The following is a 9,328-nucleotide window of genomic DNA, read 5'->3' as shown; positions in this document are numbered from 1 at the left end:
GAAAAACACACACATCACACCGACACACCACAGCAACGTACATAACAGACAATGGGTGTCTATCTATATGCCGTTTTGACTCTTGGTTAAGCTGCCCTTTGTCTGCCGGTCTGCTCTCACTCGTACATTTTGACCTGTAGTGCCTACATATCATCTATCCTCCATGCAGAGGAAGGAGACCGGCTCAGTCATACGGAGGAGCTCGTGGTAGAGACAGTGATTCTGATGAAGACTTTTCTAATTAGGAATGTCAACAACCTCCGGGCTGTCTGGGCTCACTGTGTCACAGGACGGGATATACATTTCTTCATTGTGCATCTGTAAACATTCATGTTTCCTGAGAGTAGAAGCAGTAAACTTGGCACGGAGTACATAATTAATTACTGGTAAAAAACAGAGGGGCTTAAGAAATAGACAACATAAACATTCTAGAATCAGTTATCCACTGGTAGGTACTCACACTTAAACACCTTCTGGGATAGCGGGGATGGGGTGAGTAGAGACTAGATGACCTATGTCCATTAAACCAGTGGAAGAGTTGCTGCCCTCACCCATTGGCTCTGTCTGGCTGAGTAACGAGAGGGATGATGTGACTGTAGGGGAGGCCAGGCTGTTGCAGGTCCTTCAGATAAGCCGGGCTCGTGTCTTCTTCTGCTGTCTCTTTCAGTCGAGTCTATATATTTCCTTTGGGCTTCCTCCCAATGGTGGATTCAGCTCTAAATCTGGTGATTAGGCTGTTTGGTGCCATATGTGAATCGCAAAGTGTCATTTCACCACCTGCACTCCTACGGGGAAGAACCAATGCCAGCAATCGACCTGGATGGCGCTGGCACACGTGCTGGTCTTGGTAATGCTAATATTGGCAAGAGTGTCTTAGAGTCATGCAAATTGCTACAGAGACCACTGATACTGTGTACAATCTTGTGTCATATTTGTGCATGAGATTCGAACAGTCTTAATGAATCATTCTTTAAAAAAACAAGATGGAGAAGAAAAATCGTACCAGCCTACCTCCAAGGAAATGGGACAAAAGGGAACATTTTTATCAACCAAGGTATCTTAACTGGTGCGGATGCAGTTAGATTGTTTACTTTAAAAACGGTTAAAAAATATATTAAAGAAATAAACATCTGCGTAAACTAAATGTCACACACAGGTGTGGTAACCAGTACAGTCCACAGATGGATCTACCCGGAGCTCGAGTATTTACAGTGGGAGGAGAACAAGTATTTGATACACTGGGCAGGATTTTGGCAGGTTTTCCTAGCTTACAAAGAGTGAAGGTCTGTCATTTTATCATAGGTACCACTTCTAACTGAGAGACGGATTACTAAAACAAAAATCCAGAAAATCACATTGTATGAGTCTTTATACGTAATTAATTAGCATTTTTATGTGCATGACACTACAGTAGTTTGATCACCTACAACAGTAAGAATTCCGGTTCTCACACGACCTGTGTTAGTATTGTCTTTAAGGTAAGCCCTCCTTGTCTCCACTCCATTACATGTATTAACTGGACCGGTTTGAAACTCGTTACCTGGTATAAAGACACTGGTCACACGACACTCAAGTCAAAGCAGACTACCAACACTCTCCACAATGGAAAGACCAGAAGAGCTTGTAAGGGGACATAGGGATAAATTGTTAGACCCTGCTAAAAGGCTGCGGATGGGCTAACAGGACAATTAGCAAGCACTGCTTTGGTGGAAGGCAAAACTGTTGGCACAATTATTAGAAGGAATGAAGTTCAAGATGACGGTCATCACCTCCGGTCTGGGGCTCCATGAAGATTCACCTGTGGGGCATCAATGATCATGAGAATGTGAGGGACAGCCCAGAATCACACGGCAGGACCTGGTCAATGACTGAAGAGAGTGGGACCAGTCTCAAGAAACCATTAGTAACACACTAACGCCGATCGATTAAAATCCGGCAGCGCACGAAGGTCCCCTGCTCAAGAGCACGCATGTCCTGAGCCCGTCTGAAGTTTGGCCAATGACCATCTGGATGATCCAGAGGAGGAATGGGAGAAGGTCATGTGGTCTGATGAGACAAAATAGAGCTTTTGGTCTAACTCCACTCCGCCGTGTTTGGGGAAGAAGAAAGGAAGTACAACCCCAAGAACACATCCCAACCGTGAAGCATGGAGGTGGAAAATCATTCTTTGGGGATGCTTTTGCAAGGGGACAGGAGACGACTGCACCGTTTGAGGAGAGGAATGATGGGCCATGTATCGGAGATCTTGACAACAACCTCTTCCTCAGTAAGAGCATTGGAAGAGGGTCGTGGCTGGGTTTCAGCATGACAACGACCCGAACACACAGCAGGGACACTAAGGAGTGGCTCCGTAGAACATCTAAGGTCTGGAGTGGCCTAGCCAGTCTCCAGACTGAACCAGGAAAATCTTTGGAGGGAGCCGAAGTCCGTATTGCCAGTGACAGCCGGAAACCTGAGGATCTGGAGAGTCTGTATGGAGGAGTGGGCCAAAATCCCTGCTGCAGTGTGTGCAACTGGTCGAACTTACAAGGAAACGTGTGATCTCTGTAATTGCAAACAAAGGTTTCTGTACCAAATATTAAGTTCTGCTTTTCTGATGTATCAAATACTTATGTCATGCAATAAAATTGCTATTACTTTAAAGATCATACAATGTGATTTCTGGATTTTTGTTTAGATTCCTTCTTCACAGTTGAAGTGTACCTATGAATAAAATTACGAGCTCTACATGTTGTAAGTAGGGAAACCGTGCAACGTCAGTGTCAAATACTTGTTCTCCCACTGTACGTCAAGTTCGGAAATACTTCAACATTGTGTTAGTCTTTTTAAATATCTTTTTTTCAATATATCTCCGAGTTTATGAAATGTTTGCTAATTTATTAATAAAAATTAAAATATGGAAATATCACTTTACATAAGTATTCAAACCAATTGCTTAGTACTTTGTTGAAGAACCTTTAGTCGCGATTACAGCCTCAAATCTCCTGGAGTATGACGTTACAGGCTTGGCACAACTGTATTTGAGAAGTTTTTCCCCATTCCCCTTTGCAGATCCTCTCGAGCTCTGTCAGGTTGGATGAGGAGCGTCATGCGGAGTTATTTTCAGGTCTCTCCAAATGTCTAACCGGGTTAAAAGTCCAGGCTCTGGCTGGGCTCCCTGACATTCAGAGAATTGTCCCGAAGCCACTCTTGCGTTGTCTTGGCTGCGTGCTTAGGGTTGTTTTGTCTGTTGAAGGTGAACCTTCGCCCCAGTCAGGTCCTGAGCGCTGGAGCAGATTTTTATAAAAGATTCTGACTTGTTGCTCTGTTTCATCTTTCCCTCGATCTGACTAGAATCCCAGTCCCTGCGTGAAAAACACACCCACAGCATGATGCTGCCCGAATGCTCACCGATGGTGATGGGGTGCCAGGTTTCTCCAAAGCGTGACCTTGGCATTTAGGCCAAATTTTGTTTTCAATCAGACCAGAAACTTGTTTTATGGTCAGAGTCATTTAGGTGCCCCAAGCGGGCTGTAAAGGACTGGCTTCCTTCTGGCAACTCACCTAAAGGCTTGATTAGTGGAGTGCTGCAGAGATGGTTGTCCTTCTGGAAGGTTCCCCATCTCCACAGAGGAACTCTGGAGCTCTGTCAGAGTGACCAGCGGGTTCTTGGTCACCTCCCTGACCAAGGCCCTTTCCCCTGATTGTCAGTTTTGCCAGGTGCCAGCTCGAGCAAGAGTCTTAGTGGTTCCAAACTTCTTCCATTTAAGAATGATGGAGGCCACTGTGTTCTTGGGAACATTCAATGCTGCAGGAATTTGGGTACCCTTCCCCAGATCTGTGCCTCCGACACAATCAAGCCCTTTCAACCTCATGGCTTCGTTTTTGCTCTGACATGCACTATCAACTGTGGGACCTTAAATAGACAGCTGGTGCTTTCCAAATCATATCCAATCAAGTTGTAGAAACATTCAAGGATGATCAATGGAAACATGATACACTTGAACTCAATTTCGAGTCTCATAGGAAATGGTCTGAATACTTGTGTAAATAAGTGTAAATCATGTTTTAGTTTTGAATACATTTGCAAAAACGTCTAAAACTGTTTTCACTTTGTCATTATGGAGCATTGTGGTTAGATTATGAGGAAACATTTTAAATTAATCAAAGTTAAGAATACGGCTGTAACGTAACAAAATGTGGAAAGAGTCAAGGGGTCTGAATACTTTCCGAATGCACCGTACAGAGAGAGTTAGGCAGGGTTTAAGAACAGCCGCCATGTTAGCGCCCATATTGACCTTCATTCTTTGAAATGTTGGTTGATGTTGGAGGCGCTCTCGTATGGTTACAACTCCCTATGAAATGACCGCGGTAAACCAGCAACAGAGCTGTGAACTTGATTAGCATTCAGGATCAGTAGCTGTGGGCAGAAACAGATCTATCAAATGGACCGATCGATAAACTGATCCAGAACCAAGCGCTGAACTGTATATTATACTGAGCCAGTGGAAATAGTAGTAGCCAGTCTACCAAACCATGAGTCGAAACATCACCGACCACTGCAGTGCAGGAATGGGCAGTAAGCGAACAGTGCCAGCTTTTGCTCTGCCAACAGTGACCAGACCTATAACACACACACACACACACACACACACACACACACACACACACACACACACACACACACACACACACACACACACACACACAGACAACACACACACACAGACTTCCAGAATCCCCAAAGTATTGAGGACATGAACAAATTTGTTGGTTTTGCGCGCTGTAACTCCACGATACAGAAGGGTCACGCTGGGAAGAAACCTGGCACCATCCCTACGGTGAAGCATGGTGGCGGCAGCATCATGCTGTGGGTGTGTTTTTCAGCGGCAGGGACTGGGATTCTAGTCAGGATCGAGGGAAAGATGAASAGAGMRAAGTACAGAGATCYTTAATAAAAATCTGCTCCAGAGCGCTCAGGACCGTAGACTGGGGCGAAGGTTCACCTTCCAACAGGACAAYRACCCTAAGCACGCAGCCAASACAACGCAAGAGTGGCTTCGGGACAATTCTCTGAATGTCATTGAGTGGCCCAGCCAGAGCCTGGACTTGAACCCGGTTGAACATTTCTGGAGAGACCTGAAAATAACTCCGCAGTGACGCTCCTCATCCAACCTGACAGAGCTCGAGAGGATCTGCAAAGGGGAATGGGGAAAAACTTCTCAAATACAGTTGTGCCAAGCTTGTAACGTCATACTCCAGGAGATTTGAGGCTGTAATCGCTGCTAAAGGTTCTTCAACAAAGTACTAAGCAATTGGTTTGAATACTTATGTAAATGTGATATTTCCATATTTTAAGTTTTTTATTAATAAATTAGCAAACATTTCAATAAACTCGTTTTTGCTTTGTCATTATGGGGTATCATGTGTAGATTGAGGGATAATATTGAAAAAAAAGATATTTTAGAAAAAGACTAACACAATGTTGAAGTACTTTCCGATTTAACTGTATATGGCTCCGGTAGTATCCATCTGTGGACTGTATAGGTTACCACCCCTTGTGTGTGGACATTTAGTTACAGTATGTTTATTTTTTTATATATTTTTTATTTTTTACGTTTTTAAGAAACCATGCTAAATGCATCCGACCAGTAGATACCTTGGTTGATAAAAATGTTCCCTTGTCCRTTTCCTTGGAGGTAGGCTGGAGATTTTTCCATGTATCCATCTTGTTTTTTTWAAGAATGATTCTTAAGCTGTTCGAATTCATCAGAAATATTGACAAGATGTACAACAGTGTCTCTGTAGCAATTGCATGCCTCTAAGACTCTTGCCAATTTAGCATTACCAAGACCAGACGGTGCCAGCCCTGGCATTGCTGGCATGGTTCTCCCCGGGTAGGAGGCAGGTGGGAAATGACACTTTGGCACCATGGCAGCCAAACAGCACCAATTAGAGCTGAATCCACAGTGGGGAGGAAGCCCAAAGGAAAAAAGACTGACTGAAAGACAGGCAGAGAGACAGAGCCCGGCTTTGAGACTGGCACCCTGGCTCCCCTTCACTATCTCCCTCTCGTTACTCAGCCAGGAGAGGAGCAGGGTGAGGACATCTGCCACTGAGTAATGACATAGGCTGGCCATCTCCACTCATCCCAGAAATGTTTAAAGTGTAATGAACATGATTCTAGATGTTTATTTGGTTTTAGCCTGTGTTTTTACAGTAATTATACCGTGCAGGTTACTGCTCTCTTATCAGGTTACTGCTCTCTTATCAGGAAATGAATTTCAGACCAAAATGAAGAAGATATCCCGCTTGGACAGAGCCAGACAGCGGAGTGGACATTTCCTATTAGAAGTCTTCAGCGTTGTCTGTTGTTTGGTCCTCTGGGGAGATGAGATGGAATCAGCAAAACGAGAGAGACGGCAGACAATGGGCAGCTAACCAGAGGTCAAAACGGCCTATAGATAGACACATTGTTGTATGTACGTGTGTGTGTGTGTGTGTGTGTGTGTGTGTGTGTGTGTGTGTGTAGCCAGAGGACGAGGTTGTCACGCCAGTCTAATAGCCCAGTCTGTCTATCAGTGTGCCTGGGCCCCCAGGGACTCAGTAGACTAGAGGTGGAGGCAGTAGTCTGATGGTGACATTTATGTAGAAGGCCAGTCAGGGCTAGTGGAGGGGTTTCTGTGTTTAAAAAAWAAAGWAAAAAATCACTTCCATGGAATGACCTTGATGGTCTATTTTATTCTCTAACATTCTCCCAGTCTACCCTGGTACTGACACGGGTCACAGCTCTCCTCCCTAACCCAGACCTAGCCGTAACGGTTCTGAACCAGAGCCACACAATGAAACTGCGTGGTCTGGGACTGCCTGGTCAGGGCTACAGCAACCACAGAGCCCAACATGTGTTATAGTGAAGGTGGGAGGAGTAAGCGGTAAGGCCGGGGTAGTCGGGTGGTTGGTTGGGATTTGTGGGTAGGGAGGGGGCGGGGGGAGGAAGGAGGGTGGGTTTGGCTAAGGAAAAGTAGTCCTAAATCACTAAACCTGTGCCTTGCAGGTCTTTTGGTTTCTCGTTCCACTGTAGTTCCTCTGGACTCATGAATGGGTATTTCTCAGTCTTAACCACACTGGGYTGTGAAGGCACTCGGACAGCTCAACAGTGGTTGAGACGCACCTAATAGTGAGTCCACATTGGGCCTAATTGCTGGTCCGGCCCAGTCTGGGAGGGGTGGGGGGTGAAACAGTATTTTGGGTCGCGTCCCAAATGACAACCTACTACCGACACAGTGCACTACTTTTGACCGTAGCCCTATGGGCCCTTGTCAAAAGTAGTGCACTATATAGGGAATACGGTGCCGTCTTTGGGCTCGCGTATCGGTTGGCCCTGTAATTCAGGGTGACGCCGCTGGCCCTTGTATTATGCCATAATAGGAGAAGTGGCTGGGCCTGCGGATTAATAGGAACAGCGACTGGCTGATTGGGTGTAGCTCGGTTAATGGGTCACAGCACATTTCTCCTGTTCCTGGCCTGGGCAGTGTTGGCAGGCACGCCTCATTATGGGATGTGGACAGACGTGGAGACTGGCTGCCGGCAGTGGAGACTGGCTGCCGGCAGTGGAGACTGGCTGCCGGCAGTGGAGACTGGCTGCCGGCAGTGGAGACTGGCTGCCGGTAGAGGCGGTTCTCCCAAGTTGTTATTTTCTTCTCTCCAGGCAGTGAGTGAATGTAGTGACTTGATTTGACTCTTTGAGTCTTGTTAAAGCCTACTGTATGTTCTGAGTTTGTGAGTTATCAGTGCTTGTTTGTGTTGATTTCTAGCTTTATCTTATCCTAACGCAGGCCATGTATCCTGTGCTTGAATGCGTGGGAGTGGGTGTGAGTTGCCACGGTCCTGTAGGTTCTAACGAGGTTGGTTCCCTGTGGGGTTTTTCATTGGCTCCAGAGTAGGAACAGGAACCTGTTGTGAGGAGCTGCTAGTGCGCTCGTTATTAGTGTCCCCCAGGTGGGAACCCTTTTTTTGAAAGAGGCTCCGAGATGCGTGCAGTCAGCCATATCTCCCCCTCTGAGAGCTGTAATGTATGCCTAGCGTTAGCTGACACACTAACACAGGACAGACAGGGGCCTAGTCAGGCCGAACACTAACCAGCACTATTCAATTATCTGCCCCTTTTTTTAATGAACTACATTTTTCCTTCTGAGTGATTTCTCACAAAACCAGGAAAAAAAAAAAACCACCATGACTTTGGGGGTTTTCACAATTTAATCTGTAGAATGGTCTTTTTGGGGGAACGATTGTTTAMATGTATTTGACATTTTGGCCTTACTCGGTCCTCCTTTTAAGACGCCATCTTGTATAAAAGGGAATAGGTACTCAACTAAAATATAATCATACTAAACGTATCAAATCAAATTTGATTTGTCACATACACATGGTTAGCAGATGTTAATGCGAGTGTAGCGAAATGCTTGTGCTTCTAGTTCCGACAATGCAGTAATAACCAACGASTACTCTAACCTAACAATTCCACAACAACTACCTTATACACACAGTGTGAAGGAATGAAAGAATATGTACATAAAAATATATGAATGAGTGATGGTACAGAATGGCATAGGCAAGATGCAGTAGATGGTATCGAGTACAGTATATACTTATGAGGTATGAGTCACTAGATATTGTTGAATGTAAAAACATTATAAGTGGAATTGTTTAAAAGTGGTAGCTCAGTGATACATCTAGACATTTACATAGATTTGATTTACCATTTTAATATCAGTGGCGGAGTTGAGTCTGTATGTTGGCAGCAGCCTCTCTGTGTTAGTGATGGCTGTTTAACAGTCTGATGGCCTTGAGATAGAAGCTGTTTTTCAGTCTCTCGGTCCCTGCTTTGATGCACCTGTACTGACCTCGCCTTCTGGATGATAGCGGGGTGAACAGGCAGTGGCTCGGGTGGTTGTTGTCCTTGATGATCTTTATGACCTTCCTGTGACATCGGATGGTGTAGGTTTCCTGGAGGGCAGGTAGTTTGCCCCCGGTGATGCGTTGTGCAGACCTCACTACCCTCTGGAGAGCCTTACGGTTGTGGGCGGAGCAGTTGCCGTACCAGGCGGTGATACAGCCCGACAGGATGCTCTCGATTGTGCATCTGTAAAAGTATGTGAGTGCTTTTGGTGACAAGCCGAATTTCTTCAGCCTCCTGAGGTTGAAGAGGCGATGCTGCGCCTTCTTCACAACGCTGTCTGTGTGGGTGGACCATTTCAGTTTGTCCGTGATGTGTACGCCGAGGAACTTAAAACGTACTACCCTCTACACTACTGTCCCGTCGATGTGGATAGGGGGGTGCTCCCTCTGC

General features: G+C 45.6%; 1 protein-coding gene across 1 annotated transcript in view; it reads left to right on the top strand.

Annotated features, from left to right (window-relative positions):
* LOC111971362 (VWFA and cache domain-containing protein 1) overlaps positions 1–9,328 on the top strand; it is an 82,413-nt gene that overhangs the window by 36,632 nt on the left and 36,453 nt on the right.

This window comes from Salvelinus sp. IW2-2015, linkage group LG13 (assembly GCF_002910315.2).
Source record: "Salvelinus sp. IW2-2015 linkage group LG13, ASM291031v2, whole genome shotgun sequence".
In the NCBI taxonomy this organism is placed as follows: Eukaryota; Metazoa; Chordata; class Actinopteri; order Salmoniformes; family Salmonidae; genus Salvelinus; species Salvelinus sp. IW2-2015.
Note: the sequence above shows the minus strand (reverse complement) of the source record. Positions and strands in the feature narration are given on the sequence as shown.